Source organism: Phoca vitulina, unplaced genomic scaffold, assembly GCF_004348235.1.
Source record: "Phoca vitulina isolate PV1807 unplaced genomic scaffold, GSC_HSeal_1.0 scaffold8, whole genome shotgun sequence".
Classification (NCBI taxonomy): domain Eukaryota; kingdom Metazoa; phylum Chordata; class Mammalia; order Carnivora; family Phocidae; genus Phoca; species Phoca vitulina.
This window is the reverse complement of record NW_022589711.1, coordinates 37,662,195-37,681,837: the sequence shown is the minus strand read 5'-3', so window position 1 is coordinate 37,681,837 and position 19,643 is coordinate 37,662,195. Positions and strand designations below refer to the sequence as shown.

Below are 19,643 nucleotides of genomic sequence, written 5' to 3'. Positions count from 1 at the left end.
GTAAACTCCCTAAAGGCAGGTGTAAAATTCTTTCTTATATGTATGTGTCTCACAGTGGACAGTATAGCACCTTGTACTAACCAGGTGTTTAATGCATATTTATTAAGGTTATTTGGATGAATGTAATCTAGGCAGTTATAAAGAGCATTGCACTACTTATCACCCCAGTTTTTGTTTCTAAGCAGAGTTTTTATAAGGAGATATATCTAAAGTTCTCAGAATCTGAAATAATATTATAACATCTTTTTCTTGGAATTCATAACAAATTTCCAGTTGCTTTACCTTCACATTTAAAATTATTTTAACACACCATTCACAAAATTATCCCACTCACCTGAAGTACTGACATAAATATGGTTCCTGCCTTTGTAGGTATGACAACTTCAGATGTCAGTTGATGATTTACTTGAAATTGTATGTGCGAGCCTGCATTTTTTTTTTTTTTTTTGTCTTCACTTTTCCAAAGAGGATAATCTATCTTTTCTGAAATCTCTTCCATAGGCCTGGGATCTGAGGAATTTGCCAGACCTGTTATGCAGAAATCATACAATAATGCCTAAAACATTGAAGAACCCAGAAATAAGGCTATGTATAGTCATAGAATGCCACAGTTGGAGAGTGGAAACCATCTATAATTCTAGACTCACATTTCACATGAGCAAACTGAAGCCTTGTGAAGGGACTTGTCCAAGGTCCCACAGCTGCTTAATGGTAGAACTGTATCTACTGATGGCTGAAGGAAGGCTGTTGTTTTTCCATTGTACCCCGATAGAATTAGATCCAGAGGCATACCAAAGGAGGAAAGAATATAATGAAATTACTTCAAATGATAGATCTCTCTCTTTTTTTAAAGATTTTATTTATTTTTTGACACAGAGAGAGAGAGCACAAGCAGGGGGAGTGGCAGGCAGAGGGAGAGGGAGACGCAGGCTCCCTGCTGAGCAGGGAGCCTGATGTGGGGCTCAGTCCCAGGACCCTGGGATCATGACCTGAGCTGAAGGCAGACGCTTCACCGACTGAGCCACCCAGGTGCCCCCAAATGATAGGTCTCATGCAGAAATTAGATTCTTGCTGAGTTTTCAATGAGATTTTTTTCTTACTGTCTGATGTTATCATGTCCTATAATGTATCAAGTCTGAAAACAGATCTTATAATGATAGAGATGTATGGGCTCTGTTTTCATCTATAAAGTGAATGTGCTTTAGTTTCATTTAAAAAAAAAGTTACATTTAAGTATGTGCTTGTTTTTAATTTAGAAAATATTATTTAGTTGGGAACTTCATCATTGTCAGTTCTTAAGATAGTTTTTCAAGCTTTGAGATGTGTTGTGGGTTACTGTAAATGTTGGCAAAAAAAACCCAAACCACTTTGAACAGAGGTTCTTTTATCTATTTGTTTTTCCTACTTTGGTTCTGAGATCTGATGAAAAATGTTGGTCTTGAAACATTTGACTGACATTTTTTTCCACTTCCAAAACTTTTGAGGATCTGATGTATTAGAATTTCACTTTTATTCTTACTCATTTGGTGGCACATATTTCTTTAAATTTATTACCCACTTTATTGCCCCTTTTCTTCATGTGTTCAGACCTCTCCCAGAAGCAAGTGACATATTTCTAGTGTATTTAGAATAATTTTTATCTATACTTCCTGATACTTTTTTAGAGCCTTCTATTCCCCCAATTAATAATAAAAGAGTTTTTACTTCTTGTATGGAGAAATAAACTTCTAACCAACAACCCACTTGCAAATAACAACCATAAACTCGGAACAAAAGCAAAATAAGACAAAATACAATGATCTGAAGGTTTTGGAGAGTGGACAATAGTAGGAAGATTTTAGAAGAGAGCTGAAACTTGGATTAAGCCACTGGCATGGAGTGGGGTGAGTTTTATATTTTTGTGGCTTTTCCCGAGGGTATCTGCAGTTGTAGTGGCAACAGGGCAACTAAACTCCAAAAGAAAGCCCACTGCTTTCTGGAGGAAACCTGGCAAAGAGTACAGATGCCAGAGAGTGAGGGGCAACTCAGGAAATGAAAGAGATAGACATGAGGGACCTCAAATTCTGTATATAAACTGTGCCTAACTGTGGCTGACTCCTGAACAACATATGTATAGGACATACTGAAAGCAATCAACTGAGAACAGAACAGGACAGAGTTTGCAATTTGAGACTAGCCAAGTTAATGTCCTGCTAAAACAAAAATATCAGGACTCTCTGGCTCTGTATAACAGAATTCAGAGTATCCACAATTAACATTGACAGTGTCCCAGATAAAACCCCAAATTAGTTCAAATACAAACAAAACAAAATTAAAAAAAAAAAAAACCAACAAATTCTGTTTCTCAAAAGAAAGGAAAATCTACAGATGACAATCCTGAAAAGACCCAGATGTTGGAATTATCAGGCAAGAAAATTAAAATAGCTATTACAACTATGCTCAATGAGGTAAAAGAAAATATTGTTGAAATTAATAAAAAGTAGGAAATCTCAAAGAGAAATTTATATATATACATATATGAACATATAACCAAATGGAAAGTTTAGAATAGAAAAATACATTATCTGAAATAAAGTATTAATAGATTTAATAGCATAATGGAGGTGAATTTGAAGATAGATCAATAAAAAGCATCCTATCTAAAAAGGAGTGAAAGTATGAAAAAATAAGTAGATTCTCAGAAGACTGAAGGACATTTAAAAAGATCAAGCATATAGGTAACTGAAGAATAAGAATGAGGCAGAAAAAAATATTTTAATATTTTAAGAATAAAGGTCAAAACTTCCCTGTAAAGGAGATACATAGATTCAAGAAGTTTAGTGAGCTCCAAACAATAAATTTGAAGAAAACAATGCCTAGGAATATCATAATAAAACTGCTGAAAGCCAAAATTGTATTACATTAAAAATCAGATTTAGTGTTATAAAGACATAATGTTCTATTTGAATGTACTTTTAAAAAGATGAGGAAACAGTGGAAGGTAGTATTTAAGTAATAGGCTTTAGTCTGCTAACACCAAACTCTGCCACTTATTAGCTCTGTGACCTTGAGCCAGTTTATTGTCTCAAAGAGAAGAGCATCACTTGACCATCACTTTCTTCTTTTATCACATGGTGATAAAGATGAAAATAAAACTGTCTTACCTGGCATATGTAGAGATTAAGTTATATATACAAAACTCTTGGCAAAGCACCTCGTAGGAGGTATATAAATGATAGCTATTGTTATCTTTTTTCCCTGAGTGTTCTCTGCTTGGTTGTACCTCTTAATCTTCATTATTGCAAATAATTTTCCTTTCTCATGACACCTTTCTCTAGTTTTGATATCAATTTTTAATAGTCTTATACAATAAGTTGAGATACTTTCCTGTTTTCTCTGGTAGTTTTTATAACATAGATCATAACTGGGTTTGAAGGTTTATTAAATGTCTTCAAATATATTTGGGCCTGGTGTGTGTGTGTATGTATGTGTGTGTGTTTATGTAGGTTTCCAACTACTTAGGGAATGTTTTTATTTATAGTATTCTATGTAAGTTTTCTAGCTCCTCTCAAGCCAGTTATATTTTTCTTTTTTCTTTTCTTTTCTTCTGTTTCTTCCTTCCTTCCTTTTTTTTTTTTTTTTTTTTTTAGAGGGGAGAGGGGCAGAGGGAGAGGGAGAATTTTAAGCAGTTTCACGCCCAGTGCTGAGACTGAGGTGGGGCTCGATCTCACAACCCTGAGATCATGACCTGAGCTAAAATCAAGAGTCAGACACTTGGGCGCCTGGGTGGCTCAGTCGTTAAGCGTCTGCCTTCAGCTCAGGTCATGATCCCAGGGTCCTGGGATCGAGTCCCACATCAGGCTCCCTGTTCGGCGGGAAGCCTGCTTCTCCCTCTCCCACTCGCCCTGCTTGTGTTCCTGCTCTTGCTATCTCTCTGTCTGTCAAATAAATAAATAAAATCTTTAAAAAAAAAAAAAAGAGTCAGGCACTTAACCGACCGAGCCACCAAGGCTCCTGCCAGTTATATTTTTCAATAAAATTGTCTTTTCATATAAGTTCTAAAATAGCTTGAATATTTAGCTTAAGTAATAGCATAAAGTTGTACAGAGTATTCAGTAATTAGTTTAAATCTCTAAGCAGATTTGTTCTTTTTTCCCTTTTTAATGCTGTTTATTCATACCTTCTCTTTTTAATAAAACTTCCCAACAATTTATTAGTCTTTTCAAAGAATCAAATTTTATTTTGTTAACTGTTGTTAGGTCTGTTTTTTATTTCAGTTATTTCTGATACTATTTTGTTATTTTCCTGCTTTTACATTTTCGGTTTTACTTTATTGTACCTTTTCTAACTTGATAATTTTAGTTTTTTCTTTTTAACATAAAAATCTAAAGCTATACATTTTCCTTTGCTTTTCTTTTTAACATAAAAATCTAAAGCTGTACATTTCCTTTGCTTTCCTTTGCATCCCTTGAGTTTGTTATATGTTGTGTTTGTTTTCATTAAGTTTTACAGATTTTCTGTAATTTTTAAATTTTCATTATTCTTTGACCTGTGATTTATATGAAGCTTTAATTTAAGGAAAAATTCCAATTATTGGAGGTATTTAGGGGGCAGAGCATGTTTTTGTTATTAAAATCTGAATTTAACTGTGCTTAGAGGAGATAATATAATGATTTTAATTCTTTAGTATATGTTGAGACTTACTTTGTCACTTGATATAGGGTCAATTATTGTACATTTTTCATGTGTGTTTGGAAGACATGTATATCTTTTAATTCTTAAGTGCAGGGCTTTATATTTTTTAATTAGATCTGCCTTATTAAATTAGCATTACTCTTTTTGACCTGCTTACTCTTGCAATTAAAGGTAGAAATATGACCAAGTTTTGTATTATTGAGAAATAGAAATCAGACTGAGAATTTGCTGTTTGTGTTTTACGTATTTTACATCTATTCTGTTAGATGCTTAGACAGTTTATTGTATCTTGTTGATGAACTGTTTCACTTTCATTATTTAATGACCATCTTTATTCTTTAATAATGCTTTTACTTAGAATCTAGTTTATTAAACATTAATATGCCTATCTTAGTTTTTACTATTCTTGTAGTTTCAAACATTCTCTCTCATAAACAGCATGTAATAGGACTTTTTAAAATTCAAACTGCCCTCATTCTCAAATACTTTTTAGACGCATGTTAGATCTTTTTATTTTGTCTTTTATATCCCTTAGTCTCTTATTTATGTTTTTCATCTTTTTATTCTGAGTAAATTCCTTGGAATTATATTTCAGTTCAGTAATGTTTCCTTTAGCTGCATTTAATGTGATATAGCCTCATTTCAGGTATTAATTTTAGTAAAAATTCAATTCTATGAATGTCTTCCTTTTTTAATCAAATCTGCCTTTTTTATGTTTTTTCTCCTTATTTTTTCCTTTTTCTTTTAAAATTTCTTATCATTTTTAGTGTTTGTCCCACTAAAGTCTGAGATTAATATTCTGTCACTTCACATCTTAAGACTGTATTCTGTTCATTTTCTAACTTAATGTTCATGTTTGATATAAAACACTGACTTACGGAAAAACCTTTCTTCATGTGTTTGACATTTTTGATATGTGAATACTTCTTCATTGTGGGGTTATTTTTCTATGAGATTCCCACATGGCCTGGGTTGTTGAAGGTGTCCTAGCAGAACAATACTCAATAAATTTTTGTTTAATAAATGAATGAAATAAATGACTGCATATTGGGTGCCTATCCCTCTATACTGGTGATGCTATAAAAGGAAGAAAAATAGGCATAGTTTCAGCCCTCATGAAGATGACAGTCTTGAAGAGAACATAGACTTAAAAAACCATTTTATCACCACAGGTGGGCAAAGACTATAAATTCAAATGGACTCTTTCGATGAACTTTTTGATACCAGATGGGCATTTCTTGAGGTGGAAGTATGGAGGCATGGTGGTTAATTTTGGTATGCAATGCATCAAGACCTCTTATCCTCTTTCTTTTTTTTTTTATTATTATGTTATGTTAATCACCATACATTACATCATTAGTTTTTGATGTAGTGTTCCATGATTCATTGTTTGCGTATAACACCCAGTGCTCCATGCAGAACGTGCCCTCTTTAAGACCCATCACCATCTTATCCTCTTTCTTTATGTAAGAACAGACCAAAGAACACACACACACACACACACACACACACACACACACACACAGAGAGAGAGAGAGAGAGAGAGAGAGAGGGACTAGAAAGATAATGATCTAGAAAATAATTTTACTGAGGGAGCTGACATAAGTCTGACTAAAGCAGTAAGAAAAATGAAAGCACTGGAGTGTGAAAAAAGAATTTCCAATAAAGTTTTCATGATACCAAGTTTCTTCTTCAGTGTTGGTAACCACTGTCTGATAAGCACAGAATGCAAAGAAAGGGCCCAACTCTACATTCTGCTGCCTTGTAATTGTACCTAAATAGCAAGTACACATTTGCCTTTTATAACTCTGCAGGTAGTACATCCAGGAGGATATGCTCTTACTTTATCATAGTAAATAATAAAGTTCATGGCTATATTTACACAGGCTGAGTTTCCAGCATGTGAAATCATGGGAAGAATGTTAAACCTCTAATATGTGTTTAATGTACATTTCAGTTGATTTTTCTTCTAACTATAATAGTAGCAATTATTTTATTTATATGTGGGGAAGGCTGTGTCACCTAAGGGAAAAGCTAATAGATTTCTTGGCAATTTTTCTATCATGTTAAAATCTCTTTCCATTTCTAACTGTTGTTATATTCCTACTACTCCGTCTTATGTTTTTTAGTTATAGTCCCCAGCACCTACTTTTTTTTCTTCCTTTGAGCTCTTGTTTCTTCCATTTTTCTCTATCTAAAATGTCTGTTCCTGGGCTTTTAGTCAAATTATCTATCTTGCTGCAGACTGGCTGGCCAATGCAAAAAAACTAATTTGTAATGAGCCCCTTTTCCTAAATGCCATAAAATATACTACCAGCTGCTTTCACATATATAATCTCATTCAATTGCCATTAAAAACTCTGTGTGTTAGATAAAATCCCCCTATTTTAAATAAGATGAAACTGAGTATTAGGGCAATTATGTAAGTTCCCCTAGGATACACACTTAGTAAGCTGGAATTCAAACCCCAAACTTCTGATTGGAAGTGGTTGCTGTTCTCATTATAATTACATTGCTTCTCCTAGATATTCCACCTTCAGCCTACCTAGAATTGCTTTTGAAGTTTTTCTGATTTGCCAATGATTGAATGGTACTTAAAATAAAAGCGTTCTTACAGCACTGAGGTTTCCATGTGGTAGACAGAATTGGAATGGAGAAAAAAACGATAGGGGTTGCTGTTACCTACCTAATTTTACAGTCTTTTTCCATTGAAAGCTGCTGCTCCAAACCTCATATTTATGCATCTGACTAATAGTTATTGAGTGTTTTTTGTGTGTCAGGCACTAAACTAGACCCCAGATATAGAATGCCAAACAAAATAATGTGGCCTCTGTGGAGTGTACAACCTAGTGGGGCAAAAGAAAATAAACACATAAACCAATAACCACACGAATAATTCAAACTGTCATAAATGCTACAAAAGAAAATAATGGTAAGATCTGTCATCAGTTGGAGGTGGCCCCTCAGAGAGAGTAAAAGAACCACACAATTCGTCAGGGACTGCAGAACTCTTTCAGGGAACTCTGACTCAGCTTCTACCATACCATACCAGCTGTCTGTTAACAAGAGGGATTTGGAGCACTCACCCCTGCCCACCCTGGGGCCAAACCAACCAGACTTTCTAATCTGTTATGAACATTTGAGACTAGGACTCTTATCATTCGGTTTTGTACTGATTAAGAGGAAAAGTAGGATGGAAAGTAAAAGAGGTTCAGAAGGTCAGTCCTTTAAATATTGAAAAATAATTTGTTTAGGAATGTAATTCCTTAATTTTTTTATGCAGTGTGAATTTCCTTAATCTTCAGGAATAGATGGTAACACAATTCATTCAACATTTCTTTAAACGGTAATTAAGCCATACCTACTATTTTTTAGGTATTGTGCTAAGGACTAGAGATGTAATAGTGAATAAGACAAAACCCCTGTTCACATGCCTATAGTCTTCTGTAAAAGACAATTACAATGCAGTGTTATGCTTATTATGACAAGATTAAGGACAGGACATCAGATGCTGGAGGAGGAAAATATCTAAACTGATACTCCAGGGATGTGTACATGCAGGTCAGTAGAATTTTCACATTGCCTGAGAATAAATCCTTTCCATAATCATAACTTCAACTTATATTATATATGAGGATATATAATTCTTAATGTTTATCTAAATTCTAGTTTGGTTCATTTTCTTGACTAGCTCTTAAATTTTGATATAAGAATTAAAGTCTTAAAATATCATCTATTTAATAAAACTATTTTCTCTTTAATGTACTGTGAAGTGTGGATTACAGAATAGTTATTTATAGTATATTATAGATCAGATTTCTATGTGAGAGTTCAAATTCATCATATTTATACATAAAATTTGATATTAAACTTTATAAAATAGCATTTTTTATAAGCTTAGTTTTTCATACATGTAGTGGCTTTATTATAGCCAGTCTGACCTAAGGTGTAGACAGACCAACTGTGCTCTTGACCTAACGGGTATTTATCGTGTGATTTCCTTTTCCTTCCTTATTGCCCTTTATCTATTTCCAGTTTATAGGATTGATACTTAGATAACTGTTGCTTCTCATACTTCCTCTTTCTGATAGGAAGAGAGATTTGTTTAAATGTGAAGGGCTAAATGTAGCTTAGTAATTTACAAAAATAAGCATAATTAAGTAGTTTTTCAAGTCTACTTTTAAAATTATAATTCCTCTTACCCTTCATAGGCTTTCTGTTCAGATAAAACCACAGAAATTAGAGCACCTCAATTTTAAAAAAATGAAATTTGTTTTATTGATGATTAAATTCAATATATTATAATAACAATATAATAATGATAGAGCACTCAGCTCGGCTCAGTAGTGGGTCCAGAAGTAAACACATATGAAATAAAATAAAAATATTTTGGTTTACAAAGTGTCTTTTCTCAAAATAGGTGACACTTAAAATGTAAAGCACTTAAAATGTTCCTAAGGATGCTCACTTGGTCACTGGGGAAGTAGTTTGTGGTCTAAATTTAGGTCTAGAGCTCTTTTATGGAGCCACTGGCCCCTACAGACTCTGCTGAGGCCCTTTTCAGTGCCTTAAATGAATTAGCTATTTGATTTATTAATGGCCCACGAGGCACTACTGAGTACCCCCCTCTTCCATCTCTAGCCAGGCCTAACCAGTATGGAGGGAAGATAAACTTTCCTGCACTTCACAGCACAGAATTGGACTTATTCAGTTCCCACTGGGGAATACAACTGTGCCAACCCCGAAGTAAAAAGAACTTAACACAAATCCTCTATAGTATATCTCCATCTGGAATGGTGCTGATAGCAACTTCACCCTCATGTGACCCAAACCATTCTAGGGATTATATCATCTGCATGGGATTCTGAAGACTCCATTTAACAATTCTGGATCAGTGCTGTCCTCCAAATCAAAAGAGAAATAAGGACTGTCAGAACAACATCATTATTCCTTCACTTACATATTCCAAACCAGGAAAGAAAAACTGACTATAATATTTTTTACTTCTGTTTGCAAACCTTGTATTATTTGTGAGCCCAGGTCATTTGCAGGGTCTCTTTAGAAAACATAAAAAGGTGATTCTGCCACTTGTGATTGACTGTTAAGGAGCCCACAACATCTTGGCCTCATTCCCATTGAATCATTATATTTATTTCATCCTTATTTTCTATTCCCTAATTGTTTCAGTAAAGTATGGAAAATAAGCCTTCATTTTTCACTCAGAAAAATGGACAGTATTGCTGCACATAATACCGAGATCCTACTGTCTTCCTCTTCAATAATAGGAATGGTGCTTTAAAAGGCTGGTTAGGGTTGCTTATTGTGGCTCTTACTATTGTTACAGTGTTTCCTGATTCAGAGTTACTCGGTGAATATCCAGCACCTGACTGGCTCTTGGATGAGCTGTGGAATATAGAGTGGTATCTTGAGTAAGCCATCTTTCTATCTCCTTACTCCTGCTTAGGTTAGCACTTTAGCTTAAAGGGACAGATATCCTCTCCTTTTCTCAACAACTAGAGCAGTACTAATAACTTCCCTTCAGCAATGCTTACTTTATAGCAGGCACTGTGCTAGTTCCTTTACATGCCTATAACATGTAATAGGCACAAATAATCCTATAGGGTAGGTAACATGATCTTCATTTTACAGACAGGGAAAGTGTCACTTGCTCGAGACCACATGATTGAAGAGAGCTGGAATTTGATTCCAGGTTTGTCTGATGGCAAAAGCTAATCACTTAACCACTGTGCTACCTCATATAACTGCTGCTGTGTGGAACTCTGTGAGCTCCAGATCAACAGATCATTGATCATGAGAAGCTTCTCTTCGTCCTTGTTACCACTTTGCACAAGCTGACCCCATTGACCAAAACTTAAAACCATTGTGTGTTGCTTCGGAGGGGCAAATGCTGGTTACATTTATGGTTACAGGCCAAAAGAAAACTGAACTGCTATTAAGAGAAGCTCTATGCTGCATCACTTTATCTACACAACAAAAATGGTCTCACCCACCCGCATCACCACCTTTGGCTGTTAGAGATCCCCTCAGCTTCCGTCTGTCCACTCCTATCTCCTTTCCTTTCCCTGGTAGTGTCACAACAGTGTTTTTGGCAAGGTTAGCAAGTGGTTGTCAATAAATTAACTATAGCTTGTTAATAATTGTACATATGTTTTGTGTGGCCTTAGATAATCTAAGACAGGCTTAGACATCTGGCATCTGAGGTTGGATTAATATGTCTCCATACCTGGTCTCCTATATATAATTCTCTATTAACAAATAGTAGATCATATAAGAAACAAAATTAAGTACTTAAAGGAATTTATTAGGCATTTTATAAGTGATATACACTCATGTACTCATGACTCTTTCTTGAATGGTACCTAAATATCAGTTTTTGTGCAATAGTATGAAAGAATAAGCCTGATGTGTGTTTTCTTGTTTTAAAATGTACCATATCTGTCACAAATACCTTAAACTGTATTGTGTTTACATCTCTATATGAAACTGTATGTACATATTTCTTGTTTTGGTTTTTTGTTTTTAAGACTTTATTAAGAACAGTTTTGGGTTTCCAGCAAAATTAATAGAAAGATATATGAGCATATTTTTTAGCACTTTTTAAATTTAATTTAATTTTATTATGTTATGTTAATCACCATACATTACATCATTAGTTTTTGATGTAGTGTTCCATGATTCATTGTTTGCATATAATACCCAGTGCTCCATTCAGTACATTTTCTAGCACTTTTAAATAGTTAGCTCTATGAGGGTAAGATATGTTCTGTTTTATCTTTTAGCATATAATAATGCCAAATACAACACTTTGCATGTACTAGATGCTCACTAAATATTGTTGACTTCGTGAATAAATTAGTCTGTAATAGGTTGAACAGATTTGCAGTCTAAATTGTTCTTGCCATCATTTCACTCTGCATAATTAAAGAAGTTTAAGATGATTAAAAATGTGTCATTGAATTACTGGTGTAGATTCTGAAGCAGTGGGATGAAAGAGACCCTGGCTGTACCCCTCTGAGGAAGCAGGGAAGATGAGTTTCTCACTGTAGGTATGCTTAGTGGATTTTATGTGTGACTGAATTAATTTATTTCACTTAGGAAGGTTAGATTTATGATTTCCATATGGCATTCTATAACTTTTTTCTTTTATTCCTACCCTGCCAGCTAATATCTTTTCCTATTATAAAAGTAATATTTATTATAGAGACTATATGCAAAAGTAAAAAAGCAAAAATTAAAATTATCTGTATCTATCTAAGATATAATCATTCTTAATATTTTTGTATGTTCTTTCTGTTTTTTCCTCCTCTACACAATTTCATTATGTCCATGCAGTTGGTACCCTATATGTTTATATAACATTATAGTACCACAAGTTACCTTTTGGATTGTTGCAAAACATTCCTTTACATGGATGTGCTATGCTTTATTTAATTACTTTTTCCACTGTTGGACATTTAGTTTGCTTTTAGTTTTTTGCTATCATAAACGTTTTTCTTTTGTAGATTTATGGTTTTCAGTCATATAAGATAGATTCCTAGAACTAAAGTTACTGAGTAAAAATTTTGAACTTTAAGTTCTTGATACATACTACCCAATAGTGTCCCAGAAATTTTTTAGCAATTCAGTCCTGTCAGAAGTGTATGAAGATGGTGTTTCACTGAATCACCATTAAAAAAAAATTATTTCCTCTACACACTTTTAAGCAAGTGTGTAGACCTACTGACTTTAATATGTTACCTTCATTAACTATGCTTAGAAGTGTATAAATTAAACACTTCAGTTTGCTTTCAGAAAGAATTATGGAATATTTTTAAGGGTCCAAGTAGTCCAGAGACCACATGTTGCAATGCAGTTTCCACCTACACACAAATATGTTTCAGATCTAATTGTAAACTCTGCGTACTTTGAGCTGGATTTATGTTGTCTTCTGTATTGATACCAACTTCACCGGCAGTTTTCTCGAAGTGTGCCAGGTTGAGGCATTATATCTGGTGTGACTTTAGCGTTCCCTCTTGTAGCGAAACAATCTCATTTCTGTTTGCTGTTGTAACCTAAAGTTAATGAACATTCAAAGTTTACTTTTATTTATTTATTTATGCACGTTTGTGGACTGCTCTACAAAAGCACCTTTCTTCCTCACCAGTGTTCTATCCAAACTGAGTGCAGATGAATCTGAGTGGTTTCGTTTTAGAGAGTAGCAGTCATTTTGTTTTAGGAAGGCAATAGTTTTGGAAGAATACCAAAAAAAAAAAAAAATCATTTTTAAGTGTTTGCTTCATCCTCCAGTGAAACCGTTTTCATTTTAGGGGCCATGGTGAGTCTTAGTCCCTTGCTGGTACTTGTTTTTGATAACACTGCTAAGGGACTCCTTGTGTGTGTTGATTCACACATATGAATTTGGGGTGGTCTGAAATATCCGCTGGGGAAAATATAGATATAAAATTATTCACCTCTTTAAGGACTGCAGTCTTTTCTACTTCTCTGCAGAAACTGCCTCATCATAAATACTGACTCCACTTAGAAAATTAATTTTTACTTATATATTTGTTTTGCATTGTAGAGTGCCTGATAAATTGCATGTCTGTCTGTGCCCCATAGCTGCACAGGTATGTATATGAATTACCTATAGTTATGTAAATCTGTGTATTAACTGACAAGTTACTAGTTTTGTGTATTAAAATTGCTTACAGATTTCATAATGTGAAAATGTTAATTTTTGAGTACTTATAAATATTGACAGCTTCAAAGGAGAGTGCATTTTATACATACCTTGCATTTCACTCTATTGTAAGAATCAAATAAACATTTCTAAGATTTGATGAGGCAGAATAATTTTAATTACAAAGCATTCATCTGGTGAAGAGATTAGAGAGTGTTTTATGGAACTGTATTATTAAAGCGACTGCTGATATGGGGTCAGAGACTATTGCAAAACCACTGTTTTTGACATTATTGTTTTATTTTCAAACTTTTTTTTTTGTCACTTTGGAGTTTATTTTCTGTGGTGGTTTTAGGTAAGGAGTGGTTGCAGATATACTGGTCTGCTGCACTGTCTCAAGCACTAGAGGAATGGAAAAAAAAAATGTTTGCACCTGTTTAAAATCTCAACCGTGCAGTGTTGTGGTTCCTGGGCAACAGGGAGGAATTCTCAAAAGCTTGGTTGCACCTGCTCAATTGTTTCTTACGGCTGTGTCATATGAGGGAGCGCACAGAGAAGCTTGTTAGCAGTTTGCTCTAGCTGTTACGTATTTTGTGTACTCTGAGTTTGGAAGATTCTTATTTGATGTAGACCTTGAACTATTACCTGGCTTATTATAAAACTCACTATTTTCTCTAAATCCTTCGTCCTGAGCCTCAACTATTTTTTTTTTTTTTAATAGCTGTTGACTGCCCTAGATAATGTGCATGTTAACTTCTCTAAAGGATACCTGGGGAAAGTAGATCTCTCTAGATTACTGGGTGGATAATAATTTTTGTCCTGGTAGAGACATTTTGTGTTTGGCTCAGTTTCACCATGTTGGCAACCCCACTATGTGAGACTGGATGTAGTTATTGATCCATTTAGCTGAACAGATTTGAAAGCATTTGGCTATTAGTGGACACATGGGGCATATTCAGAACATTTAAGTGTATATTGTAAGATGATTTCTTGATTTGTGCATGTGTCTGTTGCAGTTGGGTGGAAGTGAGAGAGGAAAAAAAAGTAAAACTTACTTAATGGTAGTCCTAGAAAAGGGTCTAAAATCCGGATGTGGATTTTAAGGCTGGAATATTAACCTTTACTTTTGCCAAATCCTTCTCACCTGGTATTTTTTCCTAAGTGTAGATGTTTTAGATGTTAATAGCTCTACCTATTTTCTGATAAATATTTATATTTTTAGTGTAGACAAGCTATTAGAGACTATAGCTTATACTAATTAGATCAGGTTCTTTAAGTGCAATATAAAAAGTGGCAACTTAATATAAAAAGTATTTAAGTAAATAATGTATTTGGTAGTCCCAAATTCCTGATATTGAAAACTTATTCAAATAACTTGCGTTATTTTCCTTAACAATGCTATATTAATAAAAGGCTAAGAAGTTGCCATTAGTATTTGGTAACAAAAATCTTAGAGCTGGTGTATCTTTTCTTTTTATTGTTCCATTTAAGCTGTTTTTTTGTTTTGTTTTTTAATCACCGTAATATGAACTTAACCTCTTTGGGAGTAGGAAACACAGGTACTGAGATAAGTAGAGGACTATCCACAGCCTTTTAATACAATGCTTTATACAGAGTAGGTGGTCAGTGAATGTTGAATGAATGCATATATGAATAAAACATGTCTGGAGTTGTATTAGAAATAGAGGAATAGAAAGTCTTAGAAATTTGTTACTTGTTATATATTCTGGAGGGGTCTTTGGACTTCCTTTAGTTCTCATACTGCTGATTAGACAGAGATGAGACTACTGATAAATTCTGTCCTTAAAATGAGAAATGAATATGTAAGAATTGATCCTCATTATAATCAAGAATTTACATAACACTATTTGCAATATGCTTTATATTTATTTTTGCTGACTATGAGAAAAGTCTTTATGCCTATTTTTCACACAATGCTGAGATATTCAATGACTAAGTTCCTTCTCACTTTAGAAATACCTTGCAGCATAGGAATAAACAAATCTTCTGTGTTAACATGATCAATGCCATTGGTTTCCTGAGCAATCACTTTCTCTCCATCTCTCCCTCTCCATCTTTCTGTCACCCACCCGCCCCTGTCTTTCCCAATCTCTACCTCACTGAAAACACAAAAATGAAATGTATGTTAACTTTCTTCGTGTCAGATAAGATCTGTAACTGTTTTTGCTAAACATAAGTAATGGGCCCTGTGTTTACTGTATACATGTTTATAATTATGGTTTCTTTTATTCACTAAATTCTAACTGTAAATAAGTAGAGATGAAGCCAAGTAGAGGTAAAGTCAAAATAGGGTAGTTAAGACCTGCTTTGGATAAGCCCCTCTAGAGATCCGTTTTGTGCTACATGAGGCAATCGCATGACAATGGCAGAGGCTGCAGAATGGGCCAGTGTCTAGTGCATCAAAACATTTTGTTCAGGGTTCTCAAATTTGATACCACTAGTTAATGTTATTCATGGGTACCTTTAGGCCTGGAAGTACCTTTCTTCTGGGAACAGTTTTTCTTTCACCTTATTTTATACCAGTGGGTGAGAGGCTAGTATCAAGGGCATTCTTTTTTCCCCAGAACCTTAGTGTAGTAGAATAAACTACATTCCTCTGTTAGTCTCAACATTAGAAATTAAGAGATGAGGCAAGAACATCAGTTGGCTAGAATACTAAACCAGATAATAGTAGCCGTTTCACTGACTTGTACCAAAAAGTATAGTATAGAATCCCCAGGAAGGAGAAATTGCCAAGCCCCAGGATGCCTGGGCATAATTGTAGATTTTTCTGTGACTTCAGGGTTAAAGAAATAAAGGAAGGAAATTAACATTTATTAAGAACATAGCATGTCTAAATATAATTTCTTTTTCCCCTTTCTTCCCCTCCACCCTCCCTTCCTATTTTCTTTCTTTTTATTCTACACAGTAAATGGAGGCCTACTATTTGCCAGACACAGTGTTAAGCTAAATGAATAAAGCAAAGTTCCTGTCCTCAGAGAACACACAGAGTAGTACAGGAAACAAAGATATGTCAATAGAACTCTTTTTGGTTTCACCACTTATTATGAGTATAGACCCAATCAACTTACCTAATCTTTCTGTTCCTTTGTTACTTCTTTGGAAAATTGGAAAAATAATAATGTCTACCTCATCTATTGTTGTGTCGAGTTAAATATCAGACAGTACATGTAAAATTCTTAGTTTGGTGTTGCTCAATAAATCTTAGCTATACTACTATTATTTCTATTACTAGCACCACTGCTATAACTTAGATGCCGAAGAAAGATCATCTCATTGCCTGAGAGCAGAGATCCTGGCCTGGGCATTGTCACATAGATTGTCTTAGAGGTTTTATCCAATGGTACCTCTGCTTCTTATACTTTAGAAGAGATTCTAAATGTCATATAGTGTTAGAACTTGAAGGGACCTTAATGGTCATCTATCTAACATCATTGTTGTATCCATGGTGAGGAAATAAGCTCAGAAAAGTTCATGCACTTGTGAGTGTTATACAGTCTAGTAGGTGAGAGATGCAGAATTTGAACCTGGAGCTCTTGATTCTTGGTCTAGTGTGATACCTCATGTAGAATACCTTCCTACTAGAGATTTAAGAGTTGATTGCTTATCTCCAAGAATTAAATGGACTATGTCAAGTTGCTGGAATACTAATCATAAAAAAGCTATTACTGTACTGAAAGACCTTCAGATATTCTTATAATGGGATTAATTTTATCTAAGTTGATTGAAGTTTGTGTTTGTAAATAACTGATTTCTTCTTAAGGAGAATAAACTGAGTCAGATTTAGCAAGACATCTACTGTCTATGTGACTTCAGATGCTTTAAAGGAGTCTGAATTGCAAATACCTTTTAGGATATCTGGATTGTAAATCTCTTGCCTGAGTTTGAATTTAGGAGCTTTGGAGTCCAAATGGCCTGCATTGAAATCCCAGTTCTGCACTGCAGTAGCTATGTGACCTGACCAAGGTTGCCTAACCTTACTAAACCTCATTTTTGTCTAAAATGTGGTGATAAGAGCACCTATTTTTTAAATGATAGATGTGAGGATTAAAGTAGATTAGGTATACAAAATGCTTTATTTGGTGTACAACATTCATTAGTATTCCCTACGTATTTTTTTTTTAAAGATTTTATTTATTTTCTGACAGAGAGACACAGAGAGAGAGGGAACACAAGCAGGGGGAGTGGGAGAGGGAGAAGCAGGCTTCCCGCGGAGCAGGGAGCCCAATGTGGGGCTTGATCCCCAAACCCTGGGATCATGACCTGAGCCGAAGGCAGACGCTTAATGACTGAGCCACCCAAGCACCCCTGTATTCCCTACATACTAATTTTCTCCCCCCCTTTTTTTCTTTTAAAGATTTTATTTATTTATTTATTTATTTATTTATTTGAGACAGAGAGAGAGAGAGAGCAGGCACAAGTTAAGGGGAGGGGTAGAGGGTGAGAATCCCAGGCAGACTACCCCTGACCGCAGAGCCCAACATGGGGCTTGATCTCACGACCTATGAGATCATGACTTGAGCTGAAACGAAGATTAGGTCTCTTAACCAACTGAGTTACCCAGGCACCCCTAGACTCACCATTTCTAAGTCCACATGCTGTATGTCTGTAGAAGGCTGGGGCTATTTAAAGAAAAACTTAAGATGAGGATAATTACATCCACTTCAATGTCTGTGATTATGGAAATGTACCTTTCAATGGAAGGGCTTTGATACAACTCCCAGACAACTATCACCCCTCTTTTGAAAGTCAGATATCCTTAAAACCAATGTCTTGCAAACAATGAAGAACACATCCTCCCCAATTAAACCATATACTCTTATGCATCCTAGTGAACTAGGTGGTTCTGTTGGGAAGGTTGTCACAATCTAAGCAGCCTCAGATTTGGGGTGCATAGTTGGCAATGAGTAAATGGCTGTATAAGTCTTTTTTTCTTGATTCCCTTCTTGAGAAAGGCTTTGGTGTGGTAAAATGTCCTGATACTCTCCTATGCAAACTCCCTCAATAGTAGGAAAGTGGATTATGAATTTGTGTGTATGATTTTCCCTTAATTATCTTTAATAGAAACTAGGTGATCTTAATTATAGTAAACCAGTTTTTTCCTGCCATCCTGTTTATGTTGTAGCAGTATCTGTCTGAACAACAATCAGAAAAGAAGGAAAAAGCACTAGATAATATATGGAATAGACTATTACTCAGCAGAGTTCATAAAGTTGTCTTGCCTGATGTCAGGTGTACAGCTTTGACCATGATGAGTCAAGGTAAACATTGATGATTAATGAAATTTTTAATTAGTTGGGTATTAGTTTGCTAGGCTACATCACAAACTAGGCAGCTTAAACAAGAGAAATTTGGTTCTCACAGTCCAGAAGTTCAATATCAGTGTTTTGGCAGGGCCAGTTCCTTCTGAGGGCTGGGAGGGAAGGATCTGTTCCAGGCTTCTCTCTTATACACTTAGAGATGGCTGTCTTCTCTCTGTGTCTTTTCACATTCTCATCTCTTCATGCTTATCTGTGTGTCCAAATTTCCCTTTTTTATAAGGACACTAGTCATATTGGATTAGGGCCCTCTCTAATTATCTTATTTTAACTTGATTACTTCTGTAAAAACCCTATCTCCAAATAAGGTCCCATTTTGTGGGACCCATTTTACTTTGGTTAGGACTCGAACATTTTTTTTTTTTTTGAGGGGAGGGCTCAACTTAACTCATAACACTTAGGTTAATAGTTAACATTTATTGAGTGACTTTTGTATTCCAGATGTTTTATCTGTATTATTGATAATCCTTACAACGTTCTATTAGGTGGATGTTATTCCCCATTTTACAGGTGGGAAAACTTAAACTCAGAGAGAAGAAGGAATATGTCCAAGATCACACAGCTAGTACATGTTGAATTGCTAATATTTGAACCCGTAGAATTCCATACTGCATTTTTGATGGATGAGCTTTATAACAACTCGGTCAAAAGCCCTCAAAATACTTCAAGCATTCATTCAAGGTTCTTTTTTTGGGCAGGGGGGGGTCATCATTAGGGCTTGTGCCAAAGGACATTTTATCCATCAAAAATGGTGCATTGTGCTATTGTTAAATGCCCAGCATTGACTGCCTATATCTTCACTCCTGGATTTTTTGCTGATAGTTGTCTTTGAAGGCTTAGTGTTTTAGCTCTCCTGCACCTGATGAAGCTTTTGGACAGGATGGATTCTGAACATAGACTGCATGGGTTGATTCTGGCCCCAGTTGGTGTGGATGGCGCTGAGAGCCAAG

General features: G+C 35.0%; 1 protein-coding gene across 11 annotated transcripts in view; it reads left to right on the top strand.

Moving 5' to 3' along the window:
* Positions 1-19,643, top strand: part of ZBTB20 (zinc finger and BTB domain containing 20) — a 797,562-nt gene that overhangs the window by 184,080 nt on the left and 593,839 nt on the right. For 9 of the 11 annotated variants that reach the window (XM_032406581.1, XM_032406599.1, XM_032406583.1 and 6 more), the window contains one exon: positions 13,256-13,301. The exons of the other annotated variants lie outside the window; for them this stretch is intronic. The gene's annotated coding sequence lies outside the window, so the exon portion shown is untranslated. The remainder of the gene's footprint in view (positions 1-13,255; positions 13,302-19,643) is intronic. 11 annotated transcript variants of the gene reach the window in all.